General features: G+C 36.6%; 1 protein-coding gene across 7 annotated transcripts in view; it reads right to left on the bottom strand.

Moving 5' to 3' along the window:
- Positions 1 to 17,500, bottom strand: part of LOC115221736 (palmitoyltransferase ZDHHC11-like) — a 122,363-nt gene that overhangs the window by 82,406 nt on the left and 22,457 nt on the right. For 2 of the 7 annotated variants that reach the window (XM_029791948.2, XM_036510948.1), the window contains exon 1: positions 4,943 to 5,169. The exons of the other annotated variants lie outside the window; for them this stretch is intronic. The gene's annotated coding sequence lies outside the window, so the exon portion shown is untranslated. Of the gene's footprint in view, positions 1 to 4,942; positions 5,170 to 17,500 lie in introns of those variants that run through there. 7 annotated transcript variants of the gene reach the window in all.

Here is a 17,500-nt window from a genome sequence, read left to right on the forward strand (position 1 = left end):
CATGTCATATATATATGTATGACTGGTTTCCATACAACTTCCGTCAACCAATTCCACTCACGAGGCATCGGTTGGTTTGAAGATATAGTAGAAAATATCTGCTCAAGATACCACACATTTAGACTGAATCAGACTTGTGAAGCAGACTTCATAACCATACCTTAGACAAGTTTCTTTTACTATGGCCCTGAGTCTTGGGTGAGGATTTGGCAGACAGAAACTGCGAGAGACCTATTGTGTATATGCATATGTGCACACACACACACATATATATATATAGTTGTAATAATGAGTCAAATCAAATAGTGATCTTTGGAAATCATTTAATATGTACATCACAGGTTTGCGTAATATATATAATAGGAAGTGTAGCCTTTACATAAACCTTTCTCAGGTAAAGCATTTCAAAAATACTTTTGAAATATATTAAATGATTTTAAAATATCACCGTTTGGCTTGAGTTCCTTATTACAGCTAATACAACTTGATGCCAGTACAAACTAGCCGGTCTTGATTCAACTTATGTGGATACACCAACAACGATTTGGAGTCGTATGCTATATTTGACTCTAGTCGAAAATTCTAGTACCATGCATCACTTCTTAGACTATCATCGTAGCTCCGTTAGGGGCTTGCGAAAGTTGAAGTAGCACAGAATCCGAATCAAACCGTTTTGAATAATAGTATATATATATAGTTATTCACAACAATGCTAATAGAGATACAAGGACACATTAAGTCGATACATCGACTATATGATAGTTATATATGTAATATCGACCCCGAAAGGATGGCGTCGACCTCGCGAATTGAACCAGAATGCAACGGCAGACGAAATACTGTGAACATCCGTTTGTGTTCTCATATATATATATATATATATATATATGATATCAAACAAACATATCATACATACATACAACATATATATATAAATATATATATAAGAGAGAGGGGGGCAGGCAAAGGTTGACTGTGTCGTTACAAGATGTGCTTCCCAACCACATGATTCCTGATTCGTTCCATCACATGGTATCTTGGGCAAATGTCTTTTACTGTAGCCATGGGCTGACCAAAACCTTGTGAGTCGACTTAACAGATAGAGATTGAAACCACACAGCCATGCATGTGTGTGCATATGAGTGCTTTTGTGTGTGTGTGTGTGTGTGTTGATATTTTACCTTATAAATCAGCTTGTTATTAAGCTTCAAAAAGATATATGACTAACAATATTTAATCTTAGCCAAATCGGCAGCCTTTGATTAAAATCGGGCAAATAAAATTTCCTCACCTTATAAATTCACCCAAGTGTATATAAGCGTTTTAAAAGTGACTAACAGAGTTGCATAATTTGTATTCATCTCTTCCTTTCCGTTTTTCACCTACTTTTCTTCTTTTTATATTAATCAGGATTAAGTAACTGGAGGGACTTACGTTATCAATCGCTGAATCTGTGGAGATTTCATTACATTCTCACAGATATATTATTTTTTCAAGCCCTTAGGCAATACACATTGCAATACTTATCTTATCTCATTTATCCTAACTAAAGGGAAGGACAAAAAATGCATCACTCTTACTTAACAGCTGAGTAATAAGTGTAAAAATACCATGTTCCAGCAATGCATCCAGACATGAATTTACAGAACTATCCAACCCATGTTAATATATATATATATAAATTTATAAATAAGGATTATATCGATATTTAAATATCGATATTATCAAGTGGCCAGCATGGGAATAAATACCATACAAAGGTAATTTTTTACAACTATAAATAAGGGTATCTGAGAGACACCACCATGCCGAAATAGCAGCCAAAACCCTGCTATTTCTCTCAGATACCCTATTTATAGTTTTATATATATTATATATATATATATATATATATATTATATATATATATATATAAACATTAAATAAGTGGTAAGATGTTAATTTTTTTTTTTAAATCCGATTTAGGCTTTGTCTCAAGATTTTGAAAATAACATTTAAGAAAATAAATTTTGTAAGAGCCCTAGTTAACATGCTGGCAATCAGTTGTCAGAAGGCATTTTTATATAAAGGGATACCATGATCAAATAAAAAAAAAGGGGGGGGGACCAACAAGTATGTTAGAAATATAATAAATATGACATGTGAGTTAAATCTAGATAAATAAAACGCAAAAGCAGGCACTAGATGGACGACAAAATTTGAGACTGAACTCGGCCGTTTTCGGTTTAAAAGACAGCTGTTCAACCTACCCAGACTGATTTGACATTATCCGTGGTGATAGTATTGTCAATTCCTTGAAACGTCTTTCGGTACACGCATACCCATACATAACAAAAACCTTCACCATTCACAATAATCATAGGTATCTCGAACATGAGTGTATGTGCGAGTATATATATATATTATATTAAATTAGAGATAAAACCACTATTAGGCAAATCAAACAGTGAAAAACATAAGCCAATACATAAAATTGATTTAATTTATATTATTTTAAATATATCAAAAGTATTAAAAGTTTAATAAAAGATAAAGAGTAAAACACTACGATCGTTTCATGGCTGTACCTATTCGAATAACAATAATTTAAATTCAATTAATAATTCGAGTTATGGTTGTATATATATATATATTATATATATATATATATATATATTGGTAAAAACGGTAAGATAACAAAAGAAAGAAAGAGACCTCAATATTATGTAAATAGAGGAAATTTATCCGTAAAAATAATGTGACAATTATTCAATAGCCAAGATAAAACTCTGAGAAGGCCAGATAGATAACCGAAGAGATGGTGTTGTGGATTTCCACCTCGGCATCCGAAACTCAGAGTTTTATCTTGGCTATTGAATAATTGTCACATATTATTTTACAGATATATATATATATATATATATATTGTAGATCCTATATATATATATATATATATATGTTGTAGATCCCACCCGTCATTTACATACCTGACACCACCTGTGTAGCACCTCACAACACCCCTCCCAGAGCAAGAATCGAAACGGCGAGCTCATAACAGTGTCTCTGATATTTTACATATGAACTCAAGTCCCGTGTCTATAAATATCACATATGGAAAGGAAGGAAGTAGGTTTGATACGTGCGTGTCGGTATGGTTGTGTGCAAGTGATTTGCGCGCGCGTGTGCGTGTGTGTGTACGCGTCTGTGTATATATATATATATACGAAATGGAAATAGTCTAGAGCTGCAGCCAATACGGAATTAATAGGAAACTCCACTAGTGAATAGCTCAACTTGTCAGTAATAAACATCTATACGACTGCATCATCACCACCATCATATGACTATTTCGATCAAAGATTTCTTTTCCTTTTTTTTTCACCCTTTTATTATTATTTACTAGATGATGTGACAACAACTTACAGGCTATCCGGAGGAATGAAGGAAGATTAAGGGATTAAGCGGGGCATAACAAATAATACTGAATTAACAGATTACACACAAACATACTTATACATATACATATATATATATATATATAATAAACCTTTACATAAATAAAAAAACGTGAAATACACGAAGGGACGAACAAAAAGACAAACGGGTCATTCAAAGCCTTCATTCTTCAGTCAGAAACTGATCCCTCATCGCAGATTTCGGCTGTATATAGTCAGTCAATGCTATCTCTCTTAAATTACATATAAACCTGCACACACGAAAACACATCATTAAAGAAATGGGGGGGGGGGGAATTAGGAGAAAGCCAAAGGGAATAGAGTGTGAAAAATTCCCTTTGTGTGATGACGTTAAAATGAAAGTGGTACAGAGTCTGGGAAAAACATGCTTTTTGCTTGGTCTGATTGCAGCAAGGATGGTAGCGTTATTTCTGATATGTAAATACACACACACACACACACACACATACACATACACACGTACATATGTACGTACGTATGTACGTATGTATGTATGTACGTACGTACTTACTTTCACTTTCGAACCAAGTGATACCTTAGAAAAATAGAACCAGCTATATTTCGTCGATGACAGCGGAAAGGAGGAGAAAAAAAAAGGGGGAAAACGGAATATATATATATATATATATATATATATATATATATAATATATATATATACATGTATGTGTTCGTGTGAGTTATTTTTTTCGACGACTAACAGAATAAAAGGCTTACTACAAGCACATTCAGTCTCCCGAGTAGGAATTTCCTTCCGTAGTGAATACGTTATGAGGACGTTTCCAACAATACACCGATCGTCTCCCCGTTATTAAAACTATTGATTTACTTAGATTCCAAACGGCTAACTAACGACATTACACACATATACATACATACATACATACATATATATATATATATATATGTTGTTGCTACATAATACACCCTTACAATCAACATCAAAGGCAATACAGTAATATACAGAGCATCATCATCACTTCACACTACACAGCATCGCTTCGTCAATTCATTGACGACGGTTGCATACCTACATAAATGAAGTAATATATATTTTTTTCAGAAATGTTAACACCCCAACCAACCGCAAATTACTAGATGATTTTCTAAACATATCCTTTCTTTATCATTCATCAGTAGTTTAAAATATATCTATATATATATATATATATATATAAATCAATCTGTTCAGAATTCAGACGATGGTGATATTCAATAAAAACACGGGAGTAACATTTCCATAGATCTACGTCTATAAATATAAATATATAAATGTGTATATATATATATATATATGTGTGTGTGTGTGTGTGTGTATGTATGTATGTATGTATGTTGTATGTATGTATGATGTATGTATGTATGTATATATGTATGTATGTATGTATGTATGTACGTACGTACGTATGTATGTATGTATGTATGTATGTATGTATATAGTGTGTGTGTGTTTGTGTGTGTATATGTGTAGAACACATCTATACTTACGCCGACACACAAGATATTCGGTGTGAACAAGCTTTCGGTCAGTGGTGTACAGTGCCTATTAACTCCACACAAGTACATTGTGCCAGGCAACTAAAACGGATTCACGTACAATAAGCAACATTATGTAGATGTGCCTTCCAACTGCATTTTAAGGTAGCAGTTCCTGCGAATAGAGGAGTTGTATTGATGCGTGCATCGATGGATGCTTGGATGAATGCTACAGAGAGAGAGAGAGAGAGAGAGAGAGAGAGAGAGAGAAAGAGGTAGTGAGAGTGAGATGGTGATGGAGATATATAGAAGGGGAAGGCAAAGAGGAGTAGAGAGAAAGAGAGAGAGAGAGAGAGGCTGAATGGGTGATATCGATGGTGTTGGGGGTGGTTTGTTAGCTAACGACAGTCAACAACGGTACAGCAGAGCCAAACACATGCCAATCTCCATGGCATTACAAGAGACAGCAGCATCTGAAGCAAGTCGATCTGATCTATCTGTTGAAGAGGAAGGAAAGTGGAGAGATGAAGGGGGACAAGGTAGGGAGGGGGTGACGGGGGGAAAAAATTAAAAAAAAAGATGATGAAAAAAAGGGTGTCGTACAAATCAACGTTTTACTTTCTCCTCACCTAAGTCCTACTGTTGTGGCTGCAGTATAGTTTAGCAGTTCGTTGTATTCGATCTTCGCCACCCGCTGACACTCCCCTTTTTATTGCAATATTTCTCCAGAAGACATACACACACACAAACACACACACACACACACACGAGCAGTAAGATTTCTCTCTTCGGTACCGCTTTGTAGCGATGGTAGTAGGTCCGTTAACTGAAATAGCCATTCAAGGAAAAAATTCAATGCGAACCTAAAAGCCAACCAATCAATTCCTGAAAACGCAATTATCTCTTTCCCTCATATCCTGTACAGCGTAAGTAAGTGACGCTGAAAGGTTTCCAAGCTATCATGGTCTTCAATTAACAGCTGATGTATGGAATATCCGGTATCATGAGTTGTATACATATACGTTCTTCATTTGTGATTCCTGTTATTGCTAGTTTCTTTTTTTTATTTTTTAACAATCACTAATTTTACCGTAATTGTCTTCCGAAATTCAGATCGAACTGAGGATGACTTTAACAATTTATTCCAGAGCGCCAGACAAGAGTCGAGGCTGTTATATTTCCCTCAAAAAGTGTAGCTCGTACCTGTACTAGCATAACTGCAACACAATTACAGGCGAGCAGGTGTGACTACGTGTGAAGGAACTGATTACTCACGTGGTAACATTATTGTCAATTCAAGATATTCTCAACCAGAGACTTCTGTCAGCATTTTATAGGGACACACACAAACAAGCAAGCAGAAAAAAATGCATAAACCATGTCAATTAAAAGAATCTGCTACATAATCTCCAGGTTCATACGACAATGTAAATCTTTCACTTACAACGTAGTGTGAAATAAAACCGTACACAAAGAAAAAGTTATCAACATACATACTATTATTAATGCTGCAAGTATTTACGCTCTCTAGATTCCAAATGTATGTCTACGGATATGCACACGAATTTGGGCAATACGATCTTAGTTCGTCCAAGTGTAGAGATATTTAATCCCTGAGAATGGACAACGATCTTAGCAGGCACTCAGTACATTGTCGGTAATTTATACAAATAAGAAGAATGTGTACACACACATACATGCACTCACGGGTATATATATATATATATATATATATATATATATATATATATATATATATGAAAGAAGGTTTGAAAATGCAGTTTTAAAGATCTTTAAAATTGCATTTTCAAACCTTCTTCCATATATATTTCCACTAGTGCGGTATCTTACAACTTTACTTTGTTTTATATATATATATATATATATATATATACACACATTTTATTGAAATGAAAACCCCACTAGAATGGGAGAAAGCGCTAATACATGATCTAAGTTATATGATGTATAAAAAATGTAATATACAAATAAATATCTGTAAATATAAACCATCCAATTTTCTGAGTACCTCATTTCTTCTAATATAAAATACCTGCACATCATCTCCAAACCTTCCAATATATATATACACACACACACACACACACATATATATATATATATATATAATTCCATGTATATATGGGGATGGGGGTATATAATGTTCTGTTATAAGAGGGTCAAAAGTGCAAGACGTTCTGGATTGAAAAAAAACTATTAATCAGTGTACGTACAGTTATGTTACATGGCAGTGAAACATGGGCTTTGATTACAGAGGACTTGTGAAAGCTTCAAAGAAATGAAGCTAGCATGCTCTGCTGGATGGGTAATGTCAGTGTGCATGCATGACAGAGTGTAGATGATTTATGAGGTAAACTAGGTATAAGAGGCATCAGATGTTGTGTGCAAGGGAGAAGAGTGTGCTGGGTTGGTCATGTGATGAGTACAGCTGCATAAAGAAATGCTGAGCTCTACTTGTGGAGGGTAGACCCAGGAAGACATGGGATGAAGTGGTGAGAAAGGATTTTCAGACGCTGAGCCTCACTGAGGAAATGACAAAGGACCAGGAGATGTGATTTGCTGTACTTGATAAGACACATCAAGCTAAGTATAATCGCTGTTTCCCACATATACACACCTGTCTTTCAGGTGCTGATGCTATATAAAAAGCACCTGTGTGTGCCAGGTGCTGTGTAAATGCACCCATGTCAGTGCTACATAAATGCACCCGTGCTGGTGCTGCATAAACACCAGTGGCATGTGAAAAGTACCTGGCACATTCTTATGTGGTTGACATTAGAAAGGGCATCCAGCCATGCCACAACAGACAATTGGAGTATGGACAGCTCCCAGCTGGCCAGCCCTATGTCAAACCTGTTTCTTTATTACCCACAAGGGGCTAAACATAGAGGAGACAAACAAGGACAGACAAACGGATTAAGTCGATTACATCGACCCCAGTGCATAACTGGTACTTAGTTTATCGACCATGAAAAGCAAAGTTGTCCTCGGCGGAATTTGAACTCAGAACATAACGGCAGACGAAACACCTATTTCTTTACTACCCACAAGGGGCTAAACACAGAGAGGACAAACAAGGACAGACAAACGGATTAAGTCGATTACATCAACCCCAGTGCATAACTGGTACTTAATTTATCGACCCCAAAAGGATGACAGGCAAAGTCGTCCTCGGCGGAATTTGAACTCAGAACGTAACTGCAGACGAAATACGGCTATGCATTTCGCCCGGCGTGCTAACGGTTCTGCCAGCTGGCCAGCCCCTATGTTAAGCCGTCCAACCCATGCCAGCATGGAAATCAGATGTTAAACAATGATAATAGGGATGGTGATGAGTGTGCATCGAAATGGCTAGGGCATTTGCCTTCACTGACACTGAGAAGAAAGAAGCACAGAAAAGTTCTTGTGAGAAGTTGCTGGATGAAGAGAATGCAAGGAAGGCAGCACCACTGCAAATACGACCAAAAGGGACCAGCTATTGGAGTTGACAACTATACAAGTTAAAAGTGCTTGAATGCTGGGAAGAGACACTGGAAATATCCACTGAAGTAAGGCATGCACTGCTGGGTGGTTGGTGTCAGGAAAGGCATCCAGCTGTAAAAATCCTGCCAAAACAGCCACAGAAGTCTGGTGCAGGCTTCAGCCTGGCCAGTTCATGTGGTACTGTCCCACCCATACTACCATGGAACACAGACATTAAAGGTGGTGTCATGTCTGATGACTGGATGAGCAGAATCAGTATCAACTGTCACAAAGGCAATGGAGATGCTTTTAGAAAAAAAGCAACAATGGAAGCATCAAAGTGATGCACCAAGTTATTAAAGTAGCAGAAAGAATTGTAGCACAGATTATTAAGAGAATTAATATATCCTGTTCAAGGACAGGATGTCCCAATGTCCTTTTCTTTATGAGACAACAGCAAGGAAATTCTAAGCTAAGAGAAAATGACAACATATCTAGCATTTGTTGACCTGCAGAAGACTGTTGACAGGGTATCATGTTCTGTATTCTACTTGTCACTAAGAAAACAAGGTGTAGTTGAGTGGCTTGTGTGATCTATCAAGTCATGTACAGTGATGGCTATCAGCAAAGGGATAGAAAGTAATAAGTTCAACATAAAGTTTATCATGCAGATAAGTGTTCATCAAGGATTGGTAGTCAGCCACTTTTTGACAAACTGTCCATGAGAACTCCTGTATGTCAATGACATTGACACAGCTCTCAGAGCTGAATGCGTCAATGAATTAGAGAGGGAATTACTAACATGACAGCAAATCCTAGATTCAAGAGGACTCAAAATAAACTAAATGAAGACAAAAAATGTTTAGCTAGGAAGGAAAAAGGTAGAAATGTACTGCCATTTGGTATATGCTTGATATACAAATAAGAAGCGAGTTAGAATTCCATATAATGTATTTGACATAAACCTCCAGTGTACAGTGGGATCATGTGCTTCTAGACATTTGAAGGAACTGAAGGCTTCTGTTATCTTGGTGATTTAATCAGCTGCTGGGAGAATTTTTCTGAAAGTATAATTACCAAAGTAAGATCAGGATGGTAAAATTTCACTGTACTATTACATCTATTGGCAACTAAGGGACCTCTCTCTGAGTGAATGCTAGAACATACAATGCTTATCTACTGAAGTGCAATATTGCACAGTAGTGAAACATGGTCATTGAATAAGGCAGATGTATAAAGAGTGGATAGAAATGAAGGGAACATGCCCTGCTTGATATATAATGTTAATGTGAATGAACAACAGAGCACAAATGAGTTGAGAGAAAAACTGACTTTAAGACAAATGGATTATATAGTCTGCAAGAAAGGAAACCACAGATACCTGATGTGTAAGGAGGATGATAATTAAGCAAAGAGAGTCAATTAAACCATATATACAATCATCATTACTATCATCATTATCATTGCTTAACATTCATCTTCTGTGCATGCATGGGAAGGACAGTTGACAGGAGCCAGCCAGGTAGAAGACTACCCCAGGCAACTGTGTCTCTTTTGGCAGGGTTTCTACAGCTGGATGCCCTCCCTAACATCAACCACTCTGCAGAGTGGACTCAGTGCATTTTATGTGGCACTAACACAGGCAAGGTTAGTTTGGGTCTGATTTTTTACAGTTGGATGCCCTTCCAAATGCCAACCACGATACACTGTGGACTGGATGCTTTTTGCATGACACCAGCACTGGCAGGGTCACCAAGTAACTCACAAGACAAGGAATTTTGAGAGGAGCAGGGGCATTTGAAGAGGGAAATTGTGTCAGAGGATGAATGGTTAGAGTGTAACATATATATAGCCCTTCTCTTCCTCACATTCCCATTTCATGTACTATGATTACCTCCCACTCCCCAATCTTGTCCTCTGGCCTGGTGCCACTGTATCATTGCTCTCTGCTTGCCCCCAACCTGTGCATTCTACCCACATGCCTTGTCTCATATATACATATATACATATATATATATATATATATATATATATATATATTATATATTATATATATATATATATATATATATATATATATATATACATATATATGCATATATATACAAAATATATATATATACACACATACATATATATACATACATATATATATATATATTTTAATAATTCCTCCTGGAAATTATCTTGAGATGTATAATACATTTGTTGTAATCTTTTGTGCCCATTATTTCAATGAGCTTGTTAAACTTTTTTATATTCTCAACATACTCTTGTCACCAAAGAATGTATATTTATATGGATTATAGTACTCTGTGTCAACCAATATTCTGTGCATGTTTGAATATACAGATACAATACCAATATCAATTCCTTCTGGAAACTATCTTAAACATGTCCTTGAGAACGATTATTTATGTAGTAATCTTTTGTGCCCAATATTTTAAGGAACTTGTTGAACTTTTTTATGTCCTTAACATGTCCCTGTTACCAAAGACTGTGTATATGTAATGTAGCAATTTGCAACAACCAATAATTAACGCAACCAAACTTCTACATGTTACTTTTGACAATCTTTTTCCAAAGAGTGAAACCGGTAAAGTAAATAAATATCTTTTAAATTGCATTTTCAAACCTTCTTTCGTATGTATATGTATATATATATATGGTGGGTGTCTGCTCCTTATGCACAGTTTGACCACCTCCTGTACCTACACCTTAGAACCATCATGGCATCTGATGTGGCTTTTTAAACCAAACAATGTTTTGAAAAGACCCCCACATAGATTGCATATCTAATCTGGACCACCAAGAGCTGCAGATAAGCTCTGATCTTTGTGATCTTAAACTGTCTTTTTAAGCCTCCATTAGATTTGCAAACCATTTGGCATCCATTGCATTAAAAGGTGTGCCCAGACATACAGGCATATGTCTGTATATACATATATATGTGTATATATACATGTGTGTATATACTTATATGTGCTTACACAGATACAATTAGTTAAATATGCATATCAAATCCACATTTGCCCACACAGAAATGTGTGTCTGCATATTTCAGTATAAGATTCTATCATCACTTATTAATATTGTATACTTAATGATGTCTTCTTTCTGCAGTCTGGCTCCTTGACACTATTGAGGTCAGAATGGATTTATTTTCATGACAACACTTTGAAATGAACTCTAATTTTTTTATATTTAAAGAGCTAGAATATTTAGAAGTGATGAAATATTTTTCAACTTTACACAAGCCACAGAATTTAGAGCACAAGTTATATTTGTTGCTCAAGTGAAGCATATAGCTGGTGACATCATTGGCTGTTCCATGGCCGTGTGATAAGAAGATTGCTTCCCAACCACATGATTCAAGGTTCAGTCTCGCTATGTGCTATCTTGGGCAAGTGTCTTCTACTGTAGCCTTAAACGATAAATGTCGCCCTTTTCAAGCCTAGCCAGGTTCATGGGCCCCGGTTTCCTGGTTTCTGTGGTATATGTGTTCCCCAATGATCCAAAAGTGTCCTCCTTATATTAATGGTCCGAAAATACCCTCTATTTTTCTGAACATGCAATATTTTTATTGCAACCATTTGCTATTTTGAACCAAAAAATCTGAGTTGGTTGATTCTTGTACAAAACTTTCAATATTATATATTAAGAAGTTTCCAGATTCCTATTAGTTAGCAAGCATTATATCTTTACTACAATAGGTTCACAGTGCCTTGGGTAGTCTCCCATGTTTCTAACATATTTTACATTTTAAAAATATTTTTGTATTTCTTTTCTATAAAATCAATTTTAAGATTTATTTCTATAGAGTCATCTTTTGCACTGTATGCCTTTGAACACTGCATATGAAAATTTGAAATATGACATTTTTTCAAAAGTTACTCTGATACCAATTGTATTTTGTCTTCAAATATTTAAGTATCCTTAAAAATCCTTAAAAATGCTTTAGCCCGAAGGCCGCGGCCATGCTGGGGCACCACCGCTGTATATATAACTCTGTCTCTATTAAGCTTCATTTCAACTGTTTGAATAATTAGAAATCATCATCATCATCATCATCGTTTAGCGTCCGCTTTCCATGCTAGCATGGGTTGGATGGGTCAACTGGGGTCTGTGAAGCTGGAAGGCTTCGTCAGGCCCAGTCAGATCTGGCAGTGTTTCTACGGCTGGATGCCCTTCCTAACGCCAACCACTCCGCGAGTGTAGTGGGTGTTTTTTACGTGCCACCTGCACAGGTGCCAGACAGAGTCAATGTAAAAACGTAAAATGGTGCCAGACAGAGTCAATGACAGGTGCCAGACAGAGTCAATGTAAAAATGTAAAAACGAATTGAATACTTAACAATATGAAAATGAAAAGTTTGATTTCGTATCAGATAAATATTTATATACACTTTACTTTTCGTATTGAGTACTTTTTTCAAATATGCTTCTATATGTATATATTTATTAACTGGTTCAGTAATATGAGAGACTAAAGCAGATGTTGTTCATCCCATTCAAAGACCATCACCAAAACCCTTGTCTTTAAAGAACTGAAATTTGTAAGAATATGATATACTATAAATGACAGCGATATATAGATTATTATGCATTCCAGAAAATCACTCCTATTGAATGAGGATGTAAGATGAATAAAATACATCAATGATCTGTTTGATGTCAGCTTGTGAGCTCTGCATGCCAAGGAACTTTGCAAGCTCATTGAATTATATATCTTAGATGTACTTTAAGCAAGATTTAAATCTTTAGCTATAGGACTGTACAGAGATGATGGCTTGGCTGTGTAGTTGACAATAATATAAGCACAGTTAACCTTTTAGATACCACTTCAGATTTAGATACATGCACAATAAAATCCTTATAGAAATGCTTACAGTATGAGCCTAGTTAATGATGTAAATGAATTTCAGACAAATATATCTTTAAACAAATTGACATTTGACAAAGCAGCCAATTACTATAAAGAAAAATGAGTTACTAAAGTGCTGTCATGAAAATTAATTTTATCTCAATAAGTATAAGAAAACACTCAAACTGTGATTAATTGACCAGATATAAACCATCATTATACTGGGAGTTAACCAACTTACAAAGTAGACAAAAACAATTAGAAGCCTCCAACAAGGCGTTTCATCTTTGATGTATTGTTGGAACCTATCAGTGCTTGCACCACCAAATACTCCCATCGGAGGCAAGCATTCAGATACAAAACACTGAATAATGAGATGTAAAGTGGTCTGAGTTGAGAATTTATTCAAGCCTTCCTTGTAAGAACATGTCTGGATATGGGATATGGAAACAAGCTAGGGTTAGCAACATGAAGGGCATCAGTTGTCAAGCGATGTTGGAGCAACAAACACAGACACACAAACACACACACACACACACACACATGTATATATACAATATATATATCGGAGTAAACACATAAATGTGAAACAAGGTGGAAAAAAAGAGTACTCAAATACCAGGGGTAGAGTAATATGCTTTATTTAAAAGCAGCAGAAATTCAACAAAACCTGTTACTCGGTGAAACTCCGAGTAACAGGTTTTGTTGAATTTCTGCTGCTTTTAAATAAAGTAATACATATATATATATGGCAGGCTTCTTTCAGTTTCCATCAACCAAATCCTCCCACAAGGCTTTGGGCAGCCTGAAGCTATAGTAGAAGACACTTGCCCAAGGTGCCATGCAGTGGGACTGAACCCAGAACCATACGGTTGATAAGCAGGCTACTTACCACACAGTCACTCCTACAAGTTTTTGCTTTACGGGTGATCTCTGAGAACAAATTAACTTGAATATCAAGGTATTTCTGCATATATTTTAACCAGGACTTAAGTATACTTCTGTGCATTCATTTCCTCAACAGAAACGCCAAAAACCTATTTGCTAGAGGTAGATTCTATTATAAACTCGTCATCATCATCGTTTAAAATCCGTTTTCCGTGCTAGCATGGGTTGGATGCTTCGACCGAGGTCTGGGAAGCCAGGAGGCTGCACCAGGCTCCAGTCTGATCTGGCAGTGTTTCTACAGCTGGATGCCCTTCCTAACGTCAACCACTCCTTGAGTGTAGTGGGTGCTTTTTACATGCCACCGGCACAGGTGCCAAGGGAGGCTGGCAGCGACCACAATTGGTTGGTGCTTTTTACGTGCCACCGGCACAGAAGCGCTGGCATCGGCCACGTTCGGATGGTGCTTTTTACATGCCACCAGCACATGTATCACAACTACTATTTCCATTTGATATTTGTTTTGATGTTTATGTACTTGACTCAATAGGTCTCCTCAAGCACAGCAGGTCATGTGCCACTGGCAGACATAAAGCAGAACACAAGATAATTAAAAAGAAATTCAAATTGTTGTCAGTTTCACATTAAAAGTCGTTATAGGTAGAATCATTGACACTAAAACGATCAGATATGTTTACACATACACACTGGGTGGTAAAAAATAAAAACCACGCAGAGGTTTTAAATATTCATATTACCTTTTTTTTTATGTCACTTGAATTTTTGTTTTTCATTTTTGCAGGCATGTAAATGGACCCCTGAGAATTCATCCGAGCAAATAATGAAGATAAGAGATTCTTACTTGAAATACCATCAGTCAATAACATAAACTAGAAGAGCATATTCGGATTATTTCAATGTTGGACACCACCAACCAAGTCAAAGATTCATCATTTGATTATGCATTTTGTAAAGAGTTTGGCTCAGTCAGTAGTCTCTCATGAACTGGTGGACAACATTCAGTTTGAAATGCTGAAAGTGATACACATCTTTTATTTTTCGCTTGTTCAGTCACTGGACTGCAGCCATGCTAGGATACCATCTTGAAAGTCGTTATATAAATCAATCCTAGTGCTTATGTTTTTAAAGTCTGTAGGTGTAGGAGTGGCTGTGTGGTAAGTAGCTTGCCTTCGAACCACATGGTTCCGGGTTCAGTCCCATGGTGTGGCACCATGGGCAAGTGTCTTCTACATACACATACATATATATATATGTCGAGGCGGCGAGCTGGCAGAAACGTTAGCACGCCAGGCAAAATGCTTTGCAGTATTTCGTCTGTTCAAATTCCGCCGAGGTCGACTTTGCCTTTCATCCTCTCGGGGTCGATAAATAAAGTACCAGTTTCGCACTGGGTCGATGTAATTGACTTAATCCCTTTGTCTGTCCTTGTTTGTCCCCTCTGTGTTTAGCCCCTTGTGGGTAGTAAAGAAATATATATATACACATACATTTATTGGCTATATAGGATTCATAAAGAATTGAGGCATATCACGGTGTACTGATTGGTTATATATATGCTTGTGTATACACATACAGCTATATACATTATACGCACTCACACACACTCATGTATATAGATGCATATATATACATACACACATATCCATACATACAAATGTATGTATATATAAAACATGTATATACTCACTAACACGGTGGGGTCAAATCTAAGGAGAAAAAATATCCACTCCCTGACAAACAAATAGTATTGGCTTTGTCATTAATGAAAATGAAAATCGTTAATCAAACGTTAATTATGATATTCATGCATTTGTGCTACTATAATGGGAAAATATATTTATATATTTTCAAGCATAAATTCACAAACTTACAAAGAAATACTAGAATACAGAGATTCACACAGTGGGGCCAGTCGATTAGATTAACCCCAGTACACAACTGGTACTTAATTTATCATCCCCGAAAGGATGAAAGGCAAAGGCGACCTCGGTGGAATTCGAAATACCGTTCAGCATTTCACCCGACATACTCTTTTACTCTTTTACTTGTTTCAGTCATTTGACTGCAGCCATGCTGGAGCACCGCCTTTAGTCGAGCAAATCGACCCCGAGACTTATTCTTTGTAAGCCCAGTACTTATTCTATCAGTCTCTTTTTGCCGAACCGCTAAGTGACGGGGACGTAAACACACCAGGAGGACAAACACAGACACACAAACACACACATACATATATATATATATATACATATATACGACAGGCTTCTTTCAGTTTCCGTCTACCAAATTCACTCACGAGGCATTGGTCGGCCCGGGGCTATAGCAGAGGACACTTGCCCCAGATGCCACGCAGTGGGACTGAACCCGGAACCATGTGGTTGGTTAGCAAGCTACTTACCACACAGCCACTCCTGCGCCTAACATTTCTGCCAGCTCGCCGCCTTATTATCCAACATATATTATTTTCAAGACATTAGTGTGTGATCTGAGAAGTATTTGACTACTATTTCTAGCCAGCTGAGAAGGTAGCATAGAGGCTTCCTCATTGGAACCTGCTTTGCAGCAAAGTAAAAACTAAAGTCAGTAGAAATAGGTACAAGCATAAATACGCTCTCCACATGCACTCATTCACACATATAACACACAGAAGATATTCTCCTATACTGAGACACGAGTTATGAAATAGTTGTTGCATCAGTAATCTCTAAGTGAGATAATGCTTCAGATCAATAATCCACGTTAATTTTCAAAATATATATTTCTTTTAATTTTTAAAATTTTATTCCATTATTTTTTGGGGGGGGTTTTTTTTCAGTTTTTTTTTCTAATTTTTTCATAGTATTTCGATCAGGACGTTTTCTATCTGTCTTCAGGTGCCCGTGCATCACGTGTTGACTTATATCGAGTCACATTTTTCACTCCGAATTGAAAAATATTGATCAGCTGTGAGGAAGTGTGTAAGCCAACGTTAAGAACTTAACGCATATATGTCTATATCTGCTGTGTGTACGATTCTACATGCATGTGTGTATCTGTGTGTGTGTGTGTGTGTGTGTGCATAAGCACATAAAACGAAACTGTATTGATTTCCAACAAAGATCTTCAGGTGGAGTATAAAAGAACAAGGCAATGTGATTGTGTGATGTTCATGCATTTACCAAGAGCATTATCGACAGTAGTGAAGTGAAATAGCTGAAGCTAATGACTGACTCCTGGTTACAGATTTTCACTTCACCAAGAGTCGTTACTTCACTGTTTTCACATTTATAACCACAGGCCAAGGAAGGAGCCTCTACGTGGTTACTCGACTTGCTAGAAATA

The sequence above is a fragment of the Octopus sinensis genome, linkage group LG18 (assembly GCF_006345805.1).
Source record: "Octopus sinensis linkage group LG18, ASM634580v1, whole genome shotgun sequence".
Lineage (NCBI taxonomy): Eukaryota > Metazoa > Mollusca > Cephalopoda > Octopoda > Octopodidae > Octopus > Octopus sinensis.